The sequence below is a fragment of the Emys orbicularis genome, chromosome 8 (assembly GCF_028017835.1).
Source record: "Emys orbicularis isolate rEmyOrb1 chromosome 8, rEmyOrb1.hap1, whole genome shotgun sequence".
Classification (NCBI taxonomy): domain Eukaryota; kingdom Metazoa; phylum Chordata; order Testudines; family Emydidae; genus Emys; species Emys orbicularis.
The window spans coordinates 70,912,935-70,934,257 of NC_088690.1; the positions used below are offsets into that span (position 1 = coordinate 70,912,935).

General features: G+C 46.1%; 1 protein-coding gene across 1 annotated transcript in view; it reads left to right on the top strand.

The window, feature by feature from the left end:
• OLFML2B (olfactomedin like 2B) overlaps positions 1 to 21,323 on the top strand; it is a 116,307-nt gene that overhangs the window by 50,726 nt on the left and 44,258 nt on the right. The window lies entirely within an intron of this gene.

The window sequence follows — 21,323 nt, forward strand, 5'->3', positions numbered from 1 at the left end:
TTTAGATATTCAAAGATCTTTAGGCACTTAAAAATGCAGATAGGTGCCTAGGCAATTTTGGAAATCCTACTTGATGCCTAGCTGTATCTTTAGATGCCAAAAGGCCTTTGAACATGTGGCCTGTAGTTGCCCAAGTTCCGTTGTCTTTCACTGAGGCTTAGATTCCTAAGTGCCTAAGTCACTTTTGAAAATGGGACTTAGGTTCCTGTAACAGGGTTCATGACCCGCCCCTCTTCCTGGGGCCCACTTGCTGTCCCTAGTAAGGCTCAGAGAGGCTTCAGGGTTGTGCAACACCCTTGTCTTTATTCACTTAAGGTTGTTCCACCACCACTGTCCATCTATATACAAGCTTTACAGGATTAGTCACCTCCTTTCCAGGCAGAGTCAGCCTTCAGCTTGGAGGCCTCCAGTTCCCTCCCTGACTGACTTCTTCCTGGCTGCCCCCTGCTTTCTGGCTCCCTCCCAGTCTTTATAGCCCCTGGCTTGTCAGGCCAGCAGGTGTTGTCAATCCTTAGGCCGGCATCAGGCCTTTTCCATCAGCCCCAATCTGTTTCCCTTGATTGGAGCTGACTGGGCAGGGGCTGATTAGGTGCTTTTGCACCACCACCCTGCTACAGTTCCTAAATCATGTAGGTGCTTTTGAAAATTTTACCTGGCCAGTGTTGCCAATTCTCACAAGTCTTGAGATATTTCATACTCTTCTTAAAACCCCAGTTCCTGGAGTCATGTGATTTTTGTGAGACTCTCAGCTTTCATTTCAAAGAAGAGTAAGATCCCGTGGTTATGAAGAAAAGCTTGGAAATGTGACCTAAGTGGGTAACCTAAAATTTTAAAGACTAAACAATAAGAGCGTCAAATGTTTTACTTTTGAAGAGCTTCATGATTTCTTGGGGCCTGACTCATGGTTTTAGAATACTGGGGATTGGCCATGCTGAGCCTGTTTGTAGTAATCCATAAGTGTGGCGGAAGATCACATTTTAGCCACACACAAACAGATATGACATCTTGCAACTCAGTCAAGGCAGGTCAATGAGAAGGGTCTCTCAGAAGAGGATGTGGAGTGGGAGGGCGATGCTGCATTTATGAACCCTGTGACTCATGTCCTGTACATAGTGTTTAATGTTTAGATCATTAACCTTTTTGTTACTGGACTAAACTGGAGCCAGTGTGAGCTGCTGCTAAGGTTGCCAAGCATCCGGTTTTCAACCAGAACTCCTGGTCGAAAAGGGACCCTGGTGGCTCCGGTTGACACCACTGACCAGGCTGTTAAAAGTCCGGATGGCAGCACAGCAGTGGCTTGGGGCTAAGGCAGGCTCCCTGCCTGCCCTAGCTCTGCGCGGCTCCTGGAAGTGGCCGCCAATTCCCTGCAGCTCCTAGATGCATGGGCGCCCAGGGAGGCTCCACACGCTGCCACCGCCCTGAGTGCTGGCTCCGCAGCTCCCATTGGTTGGGAACCGTGGTCCGCGACCAATGGGAGTTGCGGGGGTGGTGCCTGTGGGCGTGAGTGCAGTACACGGAGCCTCCCTGGCCACCCATGTGCCTAGGGGCTGCAGGGACCTGGTGGCCGCTTTCTGAGAGCCACAGTAAGTGCCGCTGGGACCCCGCACCCCCATCCGCACCCCAACTCCCTGCCCCAGCCTGGAGTCCCTTCTTACACCCAAACTCCCTCCCGGAGCCTGCACCTTCACCCCTCCAACACCCTGCCCTAGCCCTAAGCCCCCTTCTGCACCCCAAATCCCTCATCCCTGGCCCCACCCCCTCAGCCAGAGCCCGTACCCCCTCCTGCACCCCAAACCCCTCATCCCCGGCCCCACCCCAGAGCCTACACCCCCAGCTGGACCCCTCACCCCCCTCCTGCATCCCAACCCACTGCCCCAGCCTGGTGAGAGTGAGTGAGGGTGTGGGAGAGTGAGTGAGGGAGAGTGAGTGAGCCTCCAAAGCTGTAGGCTTTAAGTGAAAACAGCTGTGCATATCTCTCTATCCATGTTATAGAGGGCAGACAATTTATGAGTTTACCCTGTATTAGCTTTATACAGAGTAAAACAGATTTATTTGGGGTTTGGATCCCATTGGGAACTGGGTGTCTGGGTGCTGGAGGCAGATAACCTGCTAAACTGTTTTCAGTTAAATCTGCAGCTTTGGGGGTGTCAGGGTTCCCTTCCCACTCTGAACTTTGGGGTACAGATGTGGGGACCCGGATGAAAGACCGCCTAAGTTTATATTCCACCAGCTTAGGTTAAAAACTTTCCCAAAGCACAAATTCCTTTCCTTGTCCTGGGACGGTATTGCTGCCACCACCAAGTGATTTAAACAAACATTCAGGGAGGGGCCACTTGGAGCCCTATCTCCTCCAAAATATCCCCCAAGCCCCTTCGCCCCCTTTCCTGGGGGGGCTTGAGAATAATATAGCAACTGATAGGTTAACAAAGTGGGCACAGACCAAATCCTTGGTTTTTAGGACACTGAAAATCAGTCAGGTTCTTAAAAGAAGAATTTCATTAAAAAAAAAAAGTAAAAGAATCACACCTGCAAAATCAGGATGGAAGATAACTTTACAGGGTAAATAAAAAGGTTTAAAACACAGAGGATTCCCCTCTAGGCTCAACTTCAAAGTTACAGAAACAGGAATAAACCTCCCTCTTAGCATAGGGAAAGTTCACAAGCTAAAACAAAAGATAATCTAACACATTTCCTTGCTATTACTTTCAATTTCTGTAATTTTTAGATGTATCAGTTCAGGATCTTTTTAGGAGCTGGGTTACCTGCTTGGTCTCTCTCTTTGTCCCGAGAGGGAACCAAGAAAGAGAGCACAAACAAAACCTTCCCCACCCTCAGATTTGAAAGTATCTTCTTTGCCCATTGGTCCTTCTGGTCAGGTGCCAACTAAGTTACTTGAACTGATTAACCCCTTACAGGTAAGTGATTCTGTACTTCTGGCCAGGAGGGATTTATGTTACTGCATACATAAAGGTTGTTACCCTTCCCTTTATATTTATGACAGGGGGCATGGCCTGGACCTGGGTCTGTGTTGCAGTAGGCTAGTGTGTTTGGCTCGACAAGGCAGGGTTCTGGAAGTCCCAAGCTGTCAGGGAGAACGGGCTCAGAGGTAATTCCAGCACATCAGGTGACAGTCCCAAGGGGGTCTCTGTGACTGAACCAGTCACTGTGGCGTAGTTGAACAGAATCTGTGCACAGCTGATTGCTTTGAGACACTAGTAGTGATTTTAAGTGAGTTTTAAGTGTGGTGGCTGGAGAACAGACAAAGTGGCTACTGGTTTGTTATTTTCTGTTTGCTTATTTCGGGTAAGGGAAATAGAGGCAGGAAAATCAGCAAAATGAGTGACAGGCTCAGAAGAAGCTGGAACTGCACAGGTTGCAGATTGCTGAGAAGGAAAATGAACATAAAAGACAGATGGAATTAAGAGAAATGGAGATTAATGCGCAATTTCCCCAGGAAAAAGCTGCTCACGAAAGAGCCATGGAAGCCCAAAGGTTAGCACAGCAAGCTGCTCAGGAGGAGAAGGAACGAGAGAGGCAGCAGGCCCTGGAGTTAAGAGACAAACCCAAATTGAGACCCAGAAGCATGAACTGGCTGTAATGGAGTGGAAGAGACAGAACCCTTCAGCAGCTGGCTCCACTTCTCCCAAAATCCATAAATGGGAGCGGTTATGTCCACCATATGATGAATCCAGTGATAATGCCGAGTATTTCATCACCTTTGAGAGACTGTGCACTCTCCATGCAATTCCTGAGGATCAAAAGATGACTACTTTGGTTGCAAAATTGACTGGGAGAGCTCTGGACATATTCAATAAGATGCCTATTGCTGATGCTTCAAACTATGGTATATTTAAGGAACTGGTTTTGAAACAGTTTCAGATTATACCTGAAAGCTACAGGGTTAAATTCAGGATCCTTAAAAGGGGAACTGGATTGAGTAATGTGGCTTATGTAAATGAAATGAGAGATTTGTTAGACAAGTGGGTGAGGGGAAAAGGCATTACAAGCTTTGAAGAAATGCGTGATTTGGTTGTTCAGGAACAGTTCCTGAATATGTTCAGTGACGATATAAAACAGTATTTGTGGGACAAAAAGATGGATGCAGTGGGTAAATCAGCTGGGTTTGCGGACTCTTAGGAGTAATCACAAGCTGCAATTAAACATAAATCACTGGCAGAGAGGTACAGGGTTGGTGGAAAACAGAATCACCATTTTACTCCTGGGAAAAAGGAGGCTGGGCGTTCACCTCCCCATTTCCCTGTTACTCGTCCCAAGTCTCCTATACAAGCAGAGGAGCCCAGAAGGTGCTATCATTGTAATTCCACTAAGCACCTGAGGAATAAATGTCCTGGGCTGAGTGGGAACAGGCTCCAGGTAACACATGAAGCTGCTGCTTTTCAGAACACAGGGTTATCCCAGGTTACTGCCACTTCCCACACAGGATTTGTAAAGGTTGCTTCTACACAAACAAGCAGTGAGCATATGCATGCTGTTAAGCTTAATGGCAAAGTGCTCCAAGGTTGGAGGGATACTGGTGCAGAGATTTCTGTGGTCAGGAGAGACCTGATCCATGAGAAGGATTTGTTACCAAGAAAAATGGCAGAATTAGAATCAGTGGGAGGTTACAAAGTCCTTGCATCTTTAGCTAAGGTACACATGGAAACTGGTGATTTGCAGGCTGAACTAACTGTTGCAGCGGTGGCACATAATTTTGCACTGTTTCTACTGGGGAATGATTGTTTTGATGTGGCAGAATCTGTCCCAAGGTTTGTTAGCAGCAAGAAGAAATCTTGTGCTGAAAGCCCCAGAGGGGAGGGTGAAGTCACAGGGGCTGCTGGGGAAATGGGAGAGTGTCTAATTCCTCTGTAGCAGGGGAAAATGTGCCGTTGGGGGCAGGGATGGTCGAGACCAGCTCCTGTAGCCCTGGGGCTCAAGACAGGTCCCTGCGGGAGGGGGTGGATAGAGCCAGCTCCTGTCCCGTGATCATCTCCCTGGGGGAGAGGGATGTTCCACCTGGTAACAGGGGGGCCTTCCCAGCTGCTGACTGCCAGGAAGTTGCAGGTCAGCACGGGACAGGCCCTGCCTTAGGGTGCACAGGGACATGTATCCCGGAAATGGAAGTTGGGGTCCTGACAACCACTGCAGTGGGAACAGACCCCAAGGGCTCTGTAGCTGGAAGCAAGCCGAACCTGAGTGAAAGGGCGGGGGGGATTTTGCTGGCCAGTGAAGGGTCTGTCATATCTGGTAGTTTTGAGCCCACAGCTGGATCAGGGTCACCTTCCCTTTTGGAGGACACAGGGGTGTCTGCCTTGGGGGGGAACCCAGAGAGGGAAGTCCAGACGGAAGGTGAGGGTGGACAGGAGGGTCTGCCCACCTTTTGTAGGAAGGCATTTCCCCAGGAGAAGGGTGAAGGATCTGCATCTGAAATGCCAGACCCCTCACCTGTGGATCAGGTATTAAGGGAAGACTGGTGGTCAAATCTCCTGGAGGGAAGAGTCCACCCAGCTGACCTTTTGGGAACAGAGAATGGGGTGACCGAGGGGATCTTACCAATCCAAAGCACTGCATTAAAAGATGTTGTTCCTGCTATGCTTGTAGAAACTAACATTGTCTCTTTAAGGCAGGAGAAGGAAAAACTTTGCATTTGGGAAGCTTCACAAGCTGGTGGGGCCCAACAGAAAGAGATTCCAGATGGAAGGGCCGAGGGCAGGCATGGTTTCAGTGCACCCTTTCCTTGCCAAAACCCCAAACACATACCTGAATTGAGAGCCTTCACCAAAGAGACAGGAGACTGTGTCAAAACCCCTACCATGGTACACAAAGGAATTGGAAAATGCAATGGACACTGAACGAGCTAAACTGTGTGAACAGAGCCTGTCCGCCATAGATTTGCTGGTTATCTTGTCTCTTTGGCTACTTCACCTATGGGTCAAGACAAAGGAGTTAATACTAATGGTAAACCCTTTGAAGATGTGTAACATACCAGATCTCTGGAAAAAACTTTCATTCATGCTAGGGATGGTAACAAGACAGTCCCACAAGCAGGTTGTTTTTCATCTTATACCTGTAAACAGGCTGGAAGCTTGGCACAGCAGCAAAAGCATAACGGGCGTACACTGCTGTGTGGAAGGGGAAACTGAGGCACACCGCCTCATGGCATTGGTGGCTAAATGCCAAGAAACCTACACTTTAACAGATATTGCTATCTGCATTCTGTTAGCAATGCTACACCCCAACAAGTTTTCGGGTACCTGGGGCCCAGGAACCCAGAACTTTGCAAGAACCCCTATGAATAGCATTATAGTGTTTAATAGTGCTGGATGGGGGTATGACCAGAGCTGAACCGGAATTTTACATGTACTGCCTCCACCATGGACGGTGTCCAAGTCTCTGGCAGTAAGTTCAGGAGGAGGACGTGACGTTGCACTCCACATGCTTTATGAAAATATGCTTATGAATGTGAATATAATGTAACTGGAATATGCTTTATGCCACCACTGAGAACAGCCGAGCTCCATCCTCTTTGGAACCCCCCCTCAGGTAGTTGAAAGCAGCTATCAAATCCCCCCTCATTCTTCTCTTCTGGAGACTAAACAATCCCAGTTCCCTCAGCCTCTCCTCATAAGTCATGTGCTCCAGACCCTAATCATTTTTGTTGCCCTCCGCTGGACTCTTTCCAATTTTTCCACATCCTTCTTGTAGTGTGGGGCCCAAAACTGGACACAGTATTCCAGATGAGGCCTCACCAATGTCGAATAAAGGGGAACGATCACGTTCCTCGATCTGCTGGTAATGCCCCTACTTATACAGCCCCAAATGCCATTAGCCTTCTTGGCAACAAGAGCACACTGTTGACTCATATCCAGCTTCTCGTCCACTGTGACCCCTAGGTCCTTTTCTGCAGAACTGCTACCCAGCCATTCGGTCCCTAGTCTGTAGCAGTGCATGGGATTCTTCCGTCCTAAGTGCAGGACTCTGCACTTGTCCTTGTTGAACCTCATCAGGTTTTTTTTGGCCCAATCCTCTAATTTGTCTAAGTCCCTCTGTATCTGATCCCTACCCTCCAGCGTATCTACCAAGCCTCCCAGTTTAGTGTCATCTGCAAACTTGCTGAGAGTGCAGTCCACACCATCCTCCAGATCATTAATAAAGATATTAAACAAAACCGGCCCCAGGACCGACCCTTGGGGCACTCCGCTTGAAACCGGCTGCCAACTAGACATGGAGCCATTGATCACTACCCGTTGAGCCCGACGATCTAGCCAGCTTTCTATCCACCTTACAGTCCATTCATCCAGCCCATACTTCTTTAACTTGCTGGCAAGAATACGGTGGGAGACCGTATCAAAAGCTTTGCTAAAGTCAAGGAATAACACATCCACTGCTTTCCCCTCATCCACAGAGCCAGTTATCTCATCATAGAAGGCAATTAGGTTAGTCAGGCATGACTTGCCCTTGGTGAATCCATGCTGACTGTTCCTGATCACTTTCCTCTCCTCTAAGTGTTTCATAATTGATTCCTTGAGGACCTGCTCCATGATTTTTCCAGGGACTGAGGTGAGGCTGACTGGCCTGTAGTTCCCCGGATCCTCCTCCTTCCCTTTTTTAAAGATGGGCACTACATTAGCCTTTTTCCAGTCATCCGGGACCTCCCCTGATCGCCATGAGTTTTCAAAAATAATGGCTAATGGCTCTGCAATCTCATCCGCCAACTCCTTTAGCACCCTCGGATGCAGCGCATCCAGCCCCATGGACTTGTGCACGTCCAGTTTTTCTAAATAGTCCCGAACCACTTCTTTCTCCACAGAGGGCTGGTCACCTTCTCCCCATACTGTGCTGCTCAGTGCAGTAGTCTGGGAGCTGACCTTGTTCGTGAAGACAGAGGCAAAAAAATCATTGAGTACATTAGCTTTTTCCACATCCTCGGTCACTAGGTTGCCTCCCTCATTCAGTAAGGGGCCCACACTTTTCTTGACTTTCTTCTTGTTGCTAACATACTTGAAGAAACCCTTCTTGTTACTCTTAACATCTCTTGCTAGCTGCAACTCCAAGTGTTATTTGGCCTTCCTGATTTCACTCCTGCATGCCTGAGCAATATTTTTATATTCCTCCCTGGTCATTTGTCCAATCTTCCACTTCTTGTAAGCTTCTTTTTTGTGTTTAAGATCAGCAAGGATTTCACTGTTAAGCCAAGCTGGTCGCCTGCCATATTTATTATTCTTTCTACACATCGGGATGGTTTGTTCCTGCAACCGCAATAAGGATTCTTTAAAATACAGCCAGCTCTCCTGGACCCCTTTGCCCTTCATGTTATTCTCCCAGGGGATTCTGCCCATCTGTTCCCTGAGGGAGTCAAAGTCTGCTTTTCTGAAGTCTAGGGTCCGTATTCTACTGCTCTCCTTTCTTCCTTGTGTCAGGATCCTGAACTCGACCATCTCATGGTCACTGCCTCCCAGGTTCCCATCCACTTTTGCTTCCCCTACTAATTCTTCCCTGAAAAGATGGGGATCGATATGAAATTCGAGAGGTGGATAAAGAACTGGTTAAAGGGGAGACTGCAGCGGGTAGTACTGAAAGGTGAACTGTCGGGTTGGACGGAGGTCACCAGTGGGGTTCCTCAAGGTTCGGTTTTGGGTCCGATTTTATTCAATCTATTCGTTACTGACCTCGGAACCGAATGTAGGAGTGGGCTGATAAAGTTTGCGGATGACACAAAGTTGGGAGGTATTGCCTATTCGGAGAAGGATCGGGATATTCTGCAGGGAGACTTGGATGACCTTGTAAATTGGAGTAACAATAATAGGATGAGATTTAATAGTGAGAAGTGTAAGGTGATGCATTTAGGGATGACTAATAAAAATTTTAGTTATAAGTTAGGGACGCATAGGTTGGAAGTGACGGAGGAGGAGAAGAACCTCGGAGTCCTGGTTGATCGCAGGATGACTATGAGTCGGCAATGTGACGTGGCTGTGAAAAAAGCTAATGCGATTTTGGGATGCGTTAGGCGAGGTATTTCTAGTAGGGACAGGGAGGTGCTGCTTCCGTTATACAAGGCGCTGGTGAGACCTCATTTGGAGTACTGTGTGCAGTTCTGGTCTCCTATGTTTAAAAAGGATGAACTCAAACTGGAACGGGTACAGAGAAGGGCCACTAGGATGATCCGAGGAATGGAAAACCTTTCCTATGAAAGAAGACTCGAGGAGCTCGGTTTGTTTAGCCTAACCAAAAGAAGGCTGAGGGGGGATATGATTGCTCTCTTTAAATATATCAAAGGGATTAATACCAAGGAGGGAGAGGAATTATTTCAGCTCAGTAGTAATGTGGACACGAGAACGAATGGATATAAACTGGCCGTGGGGAAGTTTAGGCTTGAAATTAGAAGAAGGTTTCTAACCGTCAGAGGGGTGAAATTTTGGAACAGCCTTCCGAGGGAAACGGTGGGGGCGAAAGACCTTTCTGGCTTCAAGATTAGGCTTGATAAGTTTATGGAGGGAATGGTTTGAAGGGATAACGTGATTTTAGTCAATTAGGCATTAGCGTGCCATCGCGGGTAAAATGAGGGTCCGGCTGTAGAATCTTGCCTGTATGCTCGGGGTTCTGCTGATCGCCATATTTGGGGTCGGGAAGGAATTTTCCTCCAGGGTAGATTGGCAGAGGCCCTGGAGGTTTTTCGCCTTCCTCCGCAGCATAGGGCAGGGGTCGCAGGCTGGAAGATTCTGTTGTGGGTGGGTCAGCTTTTGTGGCCTGCATCATGCGGGAGGTCAGACTAGATGACCATATTGGTCCCTTCTGACCTTAAAGTCTATGAGTCTATGAGTCTGTTTGTGAGCAGCAGGTCAAGAAAAGCTCTGCCCCTAGTTGGTTCCTCCAGCACTTGCACCAGGAAATTGTCCCCTACACTTTCCAAAAACTTCCTGGATTGTCTGTGCACTGCTGTATTGCTCTCCCAGCAGATATCAGGGTGATTAAAGTCTCCCATGAGAACCAGGGCCTGCGATCTAGCAACTTCTGCTAGTTGTCAGAAGAAAGCCTCGTCCACCTCATCCCCCTGGTCTGGTGGTCTATAGCAGACTCCGACCACGACATCACCCTTGTTGCTCACACTTCTCAACTTTGTCCAGAGACTCTCAGGTTTTTCTGCAGTTTCATACCGGAGCTCTGAGCAGTCATACTCCTCTCTTACATACAACGCAACTCCCCCACCTTTTCTGCCCTGCCTGTCCTTCCTGAACAGTTTATATCCATCCATGACAGTACTCCAGTCATATGAGTTATCCCACCAAGTCTCTGTTATTCCAATCGCATCATAGTTCCCTGACTGTGCCAGGACTTCCAGTTCTCCCTGCTTGTTTCCCAGGCTTCTTGCATTTGTGTATAGGCACTTAAGATAACTCATCGATCGTTCCTCTTTCTCAGTATGAGACAGGAGTCCTCCCCTCTTGCTCTCTCCTTCTTGTGCTTCCTCCCAGGATCCCATTTCCCCACTTACCTCAGGGATGAAGAATGAGGTCTCACAGGGACACGTGACCATGTCACCTGATAATGAAATCCATCTTAAATCTGGTACTTTTCCATTTAGAAAGAGGGGTGGGGACCCAGAGAGACAAAAGATTCCCGTCTTTTGCCAAAACTATAAAAGGAGCAGGACAGAGGGGGCTGCCAGTCATGAGAAAGCCCCTGTTTTCCACCTAAGATGACTGCTGGAACTAACAAGAACTGTACTAGGGGAAAGGATTGGGCCTAGACTAGGAAGGAGTTTAGTCTGTGAAAGAAGCTTATTGGAACATCTCTGAGGGTGAGATATTACCTGTTTCTTTAACTGATTAATCAGTTTCTTTATGTATTAGGCTTAGACTTGCGTGTTTTTGCTTTATTTTGCTTGGTGACTTTGTTATTTTCTGTTATTACTTGAAACCACTTAAATCCTACTTTTTATACTTAATAAAATCACTTTTGTTTATTAGTAAACCCAGAATAAGTGATTAATACCTGGGGGAGCAAACAGTTGTGCATATCTCTCTATCAATGTTATAGAGGGCGGACAATTTATGAGTTTACCCTGTATAAGCTTTATACAGAGTAAAACCGATCTATTTTGGGTTTGGATCCCATTGGGAACTGGGTGTCTGGGTGCTGGAGGCAGGTAACCTGCTAAACCGTTTTCAGTTAAGGCTGCAGCTTTGGGGGCATGGCCCAGACCCTGGGTCTGTGTTGCAGCAGGCTAGCATGTCTGGCTCAACAAGGCGGGGTTCTGGAAGTCCCAAGCTGGCAGGGAAAGTGGGCTCAGAGGTAATTCCAGCACGTCAGGTGACAGTCCCAAGGGGGTCTCTGTGACCAAACCCTTCACACTGTCCATGATTTTTACTAAAAATACCTGTGATTAAATCTTCACCTTACTTCTGGACAGCTTAACCTATAGTTAAGACTGCCTAACATTTTCCATTGTAAGCCCTTCTTTTCAGTAGCTTGTTACTTTTCCAGATTTCAACTATTGGGGGTAAAATTTTCCATACTTACTCTTTGCTTCAGTCTCAATTCTCTTAGTAAGGTTCAGCAAAAATGGTTCAGCTGTTTCCAAGAAAGAGAAAAATTGGTAATTTTGCCTGAGATAAATTCTTACAACTGTTTCTTTGAAGAGCTCTAATGTCTTTACACTTTGGCACAGGAAATTTGACAGGGACATAACCCTGGGATCAGAGAGATGCCTTTTGCTGTCCTCAGGAAAATCCACTCACACTTGGCAGAGTTAAAAGCCTCTGAAAAATCAACATTTGTATATGCTCAGTAGAGCTTGTTAGAAACTTGCTGCTGAAATCTTGGAACATGCCATCTTCAGTGAGCATGCTCTCACCTCCTGCCCCACAGGGCCGCCTCCTTGGCAGTGGATGGTGTGACAGGTTGGATCACAGAAACCCCCTTGGGAGCTGCCACCCAATGTACCAAGACTACCCCTGCTCCTGTTTTCCCTGCCAGCTCAGGACTCCAGCACCCTGTCTTGCTGAGCCAGACACTCCACTCTGCTCCAACACAGACCCAGGGTCTGAATCACTTGTCCCAAAGCTGCAAGTTTACCTGAAAACAGCTCACAGAAGTGTGCTTGTCTTTAGCACTCAGATGCCCAACTCCCAATGGGGTCTAAACCCAGATAAATCCGTTTTACCCTGCATAAAGCTTATGCAGAGTAAACTCATAAATTGTTCGCCCTGTATAACACTGATAGAGAGATATGCACAGTTGTTTGCTCCCCCAGGTATTAATACATACTCTGAGTAAATTACTAAATAAAAAGTGATTTTATTAAATACAGAAAATAGGATTTAAGTGGTTCCAAGTAGTAACAGACAGAACAAAGTAAGTCACAAGCAAAATAAAATAAAATGCGCAAATCTATGTCTAATCAAACTAAATACAGATAAGTTCCTCACCAGTTCTAGAATGCTCCCTTTTACAGGCTAATCTCCTTTTAGCCTGGGTCCAGCAATCACTCACACCCCCTGTAGTTACTGTTGTTTGTTTCAGTTTCCTTCAAGTATCCTGGGGGGGTGGAGAGGCTCCTTCTTTAGCCAGCTGAAGACAAAATGGAGGGGTCTCACACGGGTTTAAATAGACTCTCTCTTGTGGGTGGAGACCCCCCTCCTCCCTCGTATGCAAAGTCCAGCTCCAAGATGGAGTTCTGGAGTCACCTGGGCAAGTCACATGTCCCTGCATGACTCAGTCTTTACAGGCCGAAGCCATTGTCCACATGGTATCTTGCATGTCTCCAGGAAGACTTCTTATGTGGATTGGAGCATTCCAAGATGCATTGTTCTCCAAGTGTTTCCTGATCAGGTACTTAACCTGGCGAATTCCTTCCTAAAGAAGCTGACCAAATGCCTCCCAAAGCTTACTTAGAAACCAAGCAAGCATACAGCCCATATTCTTAACCTCAAGTAGAAAATGATATATATGTACAAATAGGATGAATAGATATAGTAGACCATAACTTTTATGGAGATATATTACATGGCACAGGCAGCACAAAACATATTCCAGTTATGTCATACATACATTTATAAGCACCCCCTCCCCATAAAGCCTTATGGGGTACACTGTCACAGATGGTACACAGGCTAAACAGCAGCCCTGGGCCTAAGGAAAGATGTGCTGGGATCGGGGGAGCCAAGAGAGGCTCTGCTCTAAGTGCTTCTGCTATCTGGTGTTCGTAATTCTGTGCTACCCTAAGAAGCAAGCATCATTCTCTCGAGTTGACAGATGGGGCTACACAAGGTTACTCCCAGCAGAGCTGGCAGTAGAACCCAAGTCTTTAATGTGACAGGTCTAAAGCTCATCCCACCAGCCACATGGCCTCTTAGAATCAATGTACCTAATCCATCCACTTGGCAGTGTTGTCAGTAACCACTAGCCCCCACACCCCTCCAAACCCAGGAATAGAATCCTGATTCACAACAGTCTTCTGCTGGTTAACAACTGGTTGTGTAACCCACTGGGAAAGTGTGTGTCACATCCCCGCTGGTGTTTGGGTTACAACTCTTACCTCAAAGGATTAAGGTCTGTGCTGTGGCTCTAACACTGCTGATCCAGGCCATCTGACAGCGTGAGAATCACCACTGACCTCTCCTCCTGCTCTGGGAGGATGTCACTGAGCTGGCATGCCCTCTCTGGTTTTGTAGTTTCCTTGGGATGGTGTTTTGCCAAAATGGTTTATTTTTATTATTTCTAATTGCCTTTTATTAGGAACTCTTGCTTCCCACAAAATCCAGGAAGTGGCTGAGATGTGCTGGGGGTAAGGAAGGGGCATCTGGTAGGGCATGCTAGCCTCTATTACTAGTGCCTGAGAGGGTCAAATAATGGCAATGGAGGTACACTATGTCTTGAATTCAGAGTACACCACCTAGGATTTTCACTCTTATCTTAAAAGATAAGCTAAAATCTTCAATTTAATTTTTTTTTAAAGTAGATTTCCCAGTAAATCATTTTCTCTTTCATGCAGTGTAATATTGTTTTGGCCAATAAATTGTGCCTTGCAATTTGCTAAACTGCATTTAGCTTTGTAGCATCAGGTTGTCAGCTCAAATACTGGAGCTTTTCCCCTCCCTCTGTATCTGGGAGATTAATTCCACATTCTTTTAAATGCAGACCCATCCCAATAGACTTCAAACATGAGCCAGATGCAGTGGATTCACAAAGCCAAAATTCCACATGCAAAGCATTTTGGGAGAACACTGCACAACTCAGCCAAGAGGTCAAAAAAGAGGCATCTGAAAATGGTGCATGTGAATATGATATCTTGGGTTACTGAACTGACCACATATGGTGATCTACAAAGGAGGGTAAGGGATATGGATGTTTCTATTTCTATTTGAGATCCCTCCCTCTTAATCTGGTTTGACTTATTCTCTAGTTGGGTCATATGAGTTTCCTGCTCAATCGTCAGTATTTAAAAAGGCAGAAATAGCTTGACTGAAAGGGCAGAATTGTGCTCTCAGATCACCACTCCACGTTCTGCTTTCCCGATATCTATTAATCTGTTGCTGGGAGAACAGAATATTGGAACATGATCTACATGTGGATAGATGGAGCAGAACTTTGCCCTAGGAGAGGAATCCATCACTCCCTTAGGGTGGGATCTACAGAGAATTCTTTCCTAGGTGTCTGGCTGGTGAGTCTTGCCCACATGCTCAGGGTTTAGCTGATCGCCATATTTGGGGTCAGGAAGGAATTTTCCTCCAGGGCAGATTGGCAGAGGCCCTGGGGGGTTTTCGCCTTCCTCTGCAGCGTGGGGCACGGGTCACTTGCTGGAGGATTCTCTGCACCTCGAAGTCTTTAAACCATGATTTGAGGACTTCAGTGGCTCAGACCTAGGTTAGGGGTTTGTTGCGGGAGTGGGTGGTTGAAATTCTGCAGCCTGCGTTGTACAGGAGGTCAGACTAGACCATCATATTGGTCCCTTCTGACTTTAAAGTCTATGAGTAGATACAAAAGGCCAGATTCTGCTGTCAGTTTCCCCTGGAGTAAATCTGAATTCAGAATTTGGCCCAAGAGGAGTATGGAGTTAATTTAATTTGGGGGAAATTATATGACCAAATTCCGCTCTGTTACATCCATGCAACCCTGCTGAATTTGTCTCATAATTCCCAACTCCCTACACCTTCTCACCCCAGATCATACAGTTAGAAACACCAGGATAGTTACTCAACTGAAAAAAAAGTATTATCTCCCCATATAATACTAACAGAAATGTACATAGCACCTTTCATCCAAAGACCCCAAAGTATTTGACAAATGTACAAACTGCTGTGCACACTATGGGAAAAATTCTCTTCTCTGACCACAGTGCATATGCCTATTTTCTGCTCTGCACTCATTCTGTGCCTGGAATTTTCACTGACGTCAATACAACCAGTGCAACATACACAATAGACATCTGCACTGTGAATCAGAGTAGAGAAATGTGCACAGCACATACAGGGAAGACAACTCATCACTGAAGCACATCCACTTCTTGGTCGGATGCAGTAGCTTTTAAACAGGTTACAGCAGAACTATACAGAAGTCCAGGTCAGAGAGTGAGGTAATCTTTTAACAAGGAAAACACAAATATTTCCCTTTGAAGCTCTCATGTACTGATGAATGTGTGTACCAAGGTACTGGTCTCATGAACTGATGGCTTCAGAGGGAAGTACAGCGGAGGCTGTGCAGGAAAATGTAAATAAATGAGAGGTTAAAGCTTTTTTTGTAATGATAAAGTTAACTATTAATTACTTGCAAACTTCTTTTCCAACAATAGGTGGCACCACACTTTTAATTAAGTACCTTCTTTGTCTTGACTGGCTGCCTTATTGTTGGTATAGAAAGAGGAGGTTCCAGCTGGTGGCTTGTTTGATCACTCTGTGTGTGTTGCAGTGACCTGTGGTATATCATTTAACACAATTTCTCAAAATAAGCAAGTGGTGGCAGTGGTTTCAGGCTGCTCTTTTGCAGGAGAAGAAATTGTACTGGCCATGTCAGTAACTGAAATTCAGAAGAATTTAACAGAATTTGAATCTCGGGTCTCTTCGAAGAACATAAGAACGGCCATACTGGGTCAGACCAAAGGTCCATCTAGCCCAGTATCCTGTCTTCCGACAGAGGCCCTATGCCAGGTGCCCCAGAGGGAATGAACAGAACAGGTAATCATCAAGTGATCCATCCCCTGTTGCCCATTCCCAGCTTCTGGCAACCAGAAGCTAGGGACACCATCCCTGCCCATCCTGGCTAATAGCCATTGATGGATCTATCCTCCATGAATTTATCTAGTTCTTTTTTGAACCCTGTTATAGTCCTAGCCTTCACAACATCCTCTGGCAAAGAGTTCCACAGGTTGACTGTGCATTGTGTGAAGAAATACTGTCTTTTCTTTGTTTTAAATCTGCTGCCTATTAATTTCATTTGGTGACTCCTAGTTCTTGTGTTATGAGAAGGAGTAAATAACACTTCCTTGTTTACTTTCTCCACACCAGTCATGATTTTATAGACCTCTATCATATCCCCCCTTAGTCGTCTCTTTTCCAAGCTGAAAAGTCCCAATCTTATTAATCTCTCCTCATATGGCAGCCGTTCCATGCTCCTAATCATTTTTGTTGCCCTTTTCTATACCTTTTTGAATTCCAATATATCTATTTTGAGATGGGTCGACCACATCTGCATGCAGTATTCAAGAGGTGAGCATAGCTTGGATTTATATAGCGGCAATATGATATTTTCTGTCTTATTATTTAACCCTTTCTTAATGATTCCCAATATTCTGTTCACTTTTTTGACTGCTGCTGCACATTGAGTGAATGTTTTCAGAGAACTATCCACAATGTCCAAGATCTCGTTCTTGAGTGGTTACAGCTAATTTACACCCCATCATTTTGTATATATAGTTGGGATTATGTTTTCCAATGTGCATTACTTTGTGTTTAGCAACATTGAATTTCATCTGCCATTTTGTTGCCCAGTCACCCAGTTTTATGAGATCCCTTTGTAGTGCTTCATAGTCTGCTTTGGACTTAACTTGGACATTGCTTACCCTGGATGGTAGTTTACAGGATGATCTTCTCTGGAGGGAGGAACCCCAAAAAAATCTTTGCAGAACCTACACACACAGAGCCTGAACTTCCTGATCCAGCCCACTCAGTTATGGTGTCATGGACTCAGCAATGGCTGACTCTTTAGGTTGCAACAGTGAGAGTGTGTCTGACTGCAAAATGTCTCAGCTTCCATGAAGTCAGAGTTAGTCCTGTGCAGTTGGGTGTGATATTAGAGGAGTTAGATATGTTCATTGTAGATGGCTGTAAGTGGGAAGGGGAAGGAAATTTGTTTTGGTGGTGAAGAGTCTGTGGGTGTTAAATTTTGGTGGAGGACATGTGACCTGAGGTTCCTTTCAAGAGTATCCAGCCTTGAGATTTCTTGGCAAGTTCCTGGAGTTTTATGATTACGTTGATAATAGAAAATGCACACTAGCAACCTTCATTCTAGGAGTGTGTGTGTAGTTAGGCCCACATTCTGTCTGCTTCTGCAGCTGGCATGTAAAAGAAAGGCACTAAGGGTATTCTGCCACTCTTACCCATCCTGAATAATACCTTATTCTACTGGCTTTCCCATTGCTTTAACTGGGCCTGTGTGTGTAATAAGGTCGTACCCAAGGTGAACAAAGGTGGCAGAATTGAGCCCATAGGTTGTAAAACGCTGTAGGATCCTTCTGGATGAAAAGCACTATAGAACAGCAAGGTATTATCTGGGTTTATTAATTGTATTTCGATAGCAGTTAGGAACTCCAGTCAAGGATAAGTGCTCCATTTTGGACAGACAAGTAACAAAGAAGAGGGTCCTGTCTGTGACTCCATGTTAAGGTATTACAGTGCTTGAAGAGTTGACACTTGATACTCGGTTGGTGAAATATAAGTATAGAACACACAACCACTTTGGGGTTTGTGCCCTGGTTTGTGACAGTCTGCCCTGACGTTGGCACCCACGTTCATGAGCCACTGCAGACCGCCTAACATTGGAGTAGTCGTGGCAGGATTTACATGCCATGGGTCAATTGGATTTATCAATCATAACCCAGTGCTGTTAAAAGTTTAAACTTGCTATTGAGAGTTTATATGTCATATGATGGGTTTCAGACAAAAGACCTCGAACAGCTATGCTTGCAGAGGGGAATATCCTTTTAAAGGAAAACCCCAGATCAGGAACTGAGAGCTTTGCTCATAAGTTTTGACAAGGCATCCAAGGACCTTCCTGCCCCAGAAGCCCTAGAAGCCACTGCAGTGTTAGCATTTATATAGCAATTTGAAAAGTATTTATAGTTTAGTTATTACTGTTCCGTGTACTGAGAGTTAGGTATACCTTGGTACCTGCTGTATGTCACTGACCAAAGGCTAGTCCTGTAGAGAGTTGCCTCTGTAATTGTTACCATGTCTGCTTACTGTGCTGCTGATTCCCTGCTGTACACTGCCCCTCCATGCCAATGTACATCCCTTGCCCCCTCCAGGTCCCCCTAACAGCTGCATGATACCATTGTGCACACACCACAAGCCAGCTGCCCACACCATCCAAAATGCATCCCTGTCATTGCAGTACTTTCCATCTGAATGCCTTCTCCAAGGGCACGCACACCCCAGTCTGTTAATGCCACTCATACCAACCAGTATGACATTTATCCTGGGCAAAATAATGGAACAGCTGATACAGGGCTTTACATTTCCACCTTTTAGCTCTTTACCATTAATACCAATCAAATGGGTCTTGTCAAATAAACTTGATATCATGCTTTGACAAGATCACAGGTCTTGTTTAAAAATGGAAACTCTGCTGACATAATATACTTTGGCTTCTATTGGGCATTTGGCTTAGTACCACACAACATTCTGATGAAAAACTCACTATATAAACTAGAAAGCATTAAATTGCTGCTGGTAAGATTTGCCGCTGACAGAAAGCTTGTTGGAGTTGGTGAATAATGATGAGTCCAAGTCACAGATACACAGTGAACTGGATTGCTTTGTTGGGTGTGTGCAGTCAAACGTGTTTTAATACAGCCAAATGCAAGGTCATACATACATCCAGAGACAAAGAATTCAGGCCATACCTACAGAATGAGGGACTGTGTCCTGGGAAGGACATAGGGGGCATGATGGAAATCAGCTGAACATGAACTCACAGTGCCTAAAAAGGTTGCCTAGTTGAGAACCACCTCACTCTGAGCTGTATGGCCACAGCTGGGACCAGCAGAAGTGCTTGAGCTGGAGTCCTGTTGGTAGAGACAAGTGGGATTCTGGCAGTGTGTTCTCTGGGAAGGCCCACACCTCCCCGATCTGAAGTAGCTGCAGTTTGGATTCATAAATCATAGATTATTAGGGTTGGGAGGGACCTCAGGAGATCATCTAGTCCAACCCCCTGCTTAAAGCAGGGTCAATCCCCAACTAAATCCCCAAATGGACCCCTCAAGGATTGAACTCACAACCCTGGGTTTAGCAGGCCAATGCTCAAACCACTGAGCTATCCCTCCCTTTGCAAGGCCCACCGTCTATCCCAGGAATGTGAAAACTTATGAGGAGCGGGGATTGCAAGGGTGAGAAATTGCAGGGGGAGTGGGATTTGACAGCTAGGATGTAGCATGGACAGGCTCCCTTCAGCAGTTTGATAAAACTAATAACCAACTGAATGCAGGCTCCCAGGGTGATGCTGCAGCAAGAAAGGCTAACATGGTACTTAGACATATAAGCAAACAGCTAGCAGGTAAGTGCAGGAAGGTTACATTAATTAAATGTGGAGGTGTGAGACCATTTCTGGATCCTGTGTCCATTTCTGGGGTCCACACTTCAAAAAGGATTTTGAAAAATTGAAAGTTCAAAGAAGGGCTCCAAAAATGAATCCAGGACTGGAACCGGCCTTTCAGTCCTGCTGTGAGGAGCTCTTACTAAAGAAGTAACAAAGAGAAGGTCAAGAGGTGACTTGCTTATGATCTGTAAGTATCAACACACAGAGGAGATACCTGATATCAGAAGGCTTTTTATTCTAGCAGCCAAAGGCATAATAAATTCCAGTGGCTGGACACTGAAGCCAGCCAATTTCAAAAAGGAAATAAGGTGTAAATTTTTAACAGTGGGGATAATTAACCATGGCTATGGATTACCAATCTGGGGCTTGTTCATCACTTGATGGTGATTTAAATCAAGTTTGGATGGCTCTTTCTACAACTCTGACCCAGACTAGTTTAATCATTAGCTTTTGGGCTCGGTGCAGGAATCATTGGATGAGATGCTCTGGCATGGGTTATGTGTGGGTGTCATGGATCCACAGGATCTGTGCTATGCCTCACCTTAACAGTCCCTGGAGGAACCCCTTCAGTGTACCAGACCCCCACAAGGGGTCCAACTCTTCCTTACACACAGGCCACGGAGCCTCAACCATGGCAGGACTGAGACTCTGGGCTCAAGCACTCGTTTCACACTGGGAGTGCTGCCTAGTGAGTCCCACTGAGCTACACTCCTGGTCAGAGATGTGTAAACTGTTCAGGGACCCATGCACCTCAGCAAGTATTTGCAGTGACACCCGGAAGCCTTTTCAAACACAGAGTCATTTTTATTAGTCAACTGGATATAACCTCAGAAAGTCCTCATGTTAGCAGAGAGACGCAACCGTTAAGACACAGTCCATCCTGCTCAAGCTAGTGCTGTACTCAGCTAGGCTGCTGTGGAATCCATATCTGTCCTTCTCCGTCTGTTTCTTTGTCAGTCCTAAGTGAGAGCTGCTGAGTCTCTCCAAAAGCCAATGTTTATCCCAGATATCTGACACCTTTTGGTCCAGTCTCATCCTCCTGCAGACTCATGCTGAGTTCATAGAATCATAGAATATTAGGGTTGGAAGAGACCTCAGGAGGTCATCTAGTCCAACCGCCTGCTCAAAGCAGGACCAACACCAACTAAATCATCCCAGCCAGGGCTTTGTCAAGCCAGGCCTTAAAAACCTCTAAGGATGGAGATTCCACCACCTGCCTCGGTAACTCATTCCAGTGCTTCACCACCCTCCTAGTGAAATAGTGTTTCCTAATATCCAACCTAGACCTCCCCCATTGCAACTTGAGACCATTGCTTCTTGTTCTGTCATCTACCACCACTGAGAACAGCCAAGCTTCATCCTCTTTGGAACCCCTCTTCAGGTAGTTGAAAGCTGCTATCAAATCCCCCCCCCCCCCCTCTTCTCTTGTGAGGACTAAACAAGCCCAGTTCCCTCAGCCTCTCCTTGTAAGTCATGATCATTGTCGTTGCCCTCCGCTGGACTCTCTCCAATTTGTC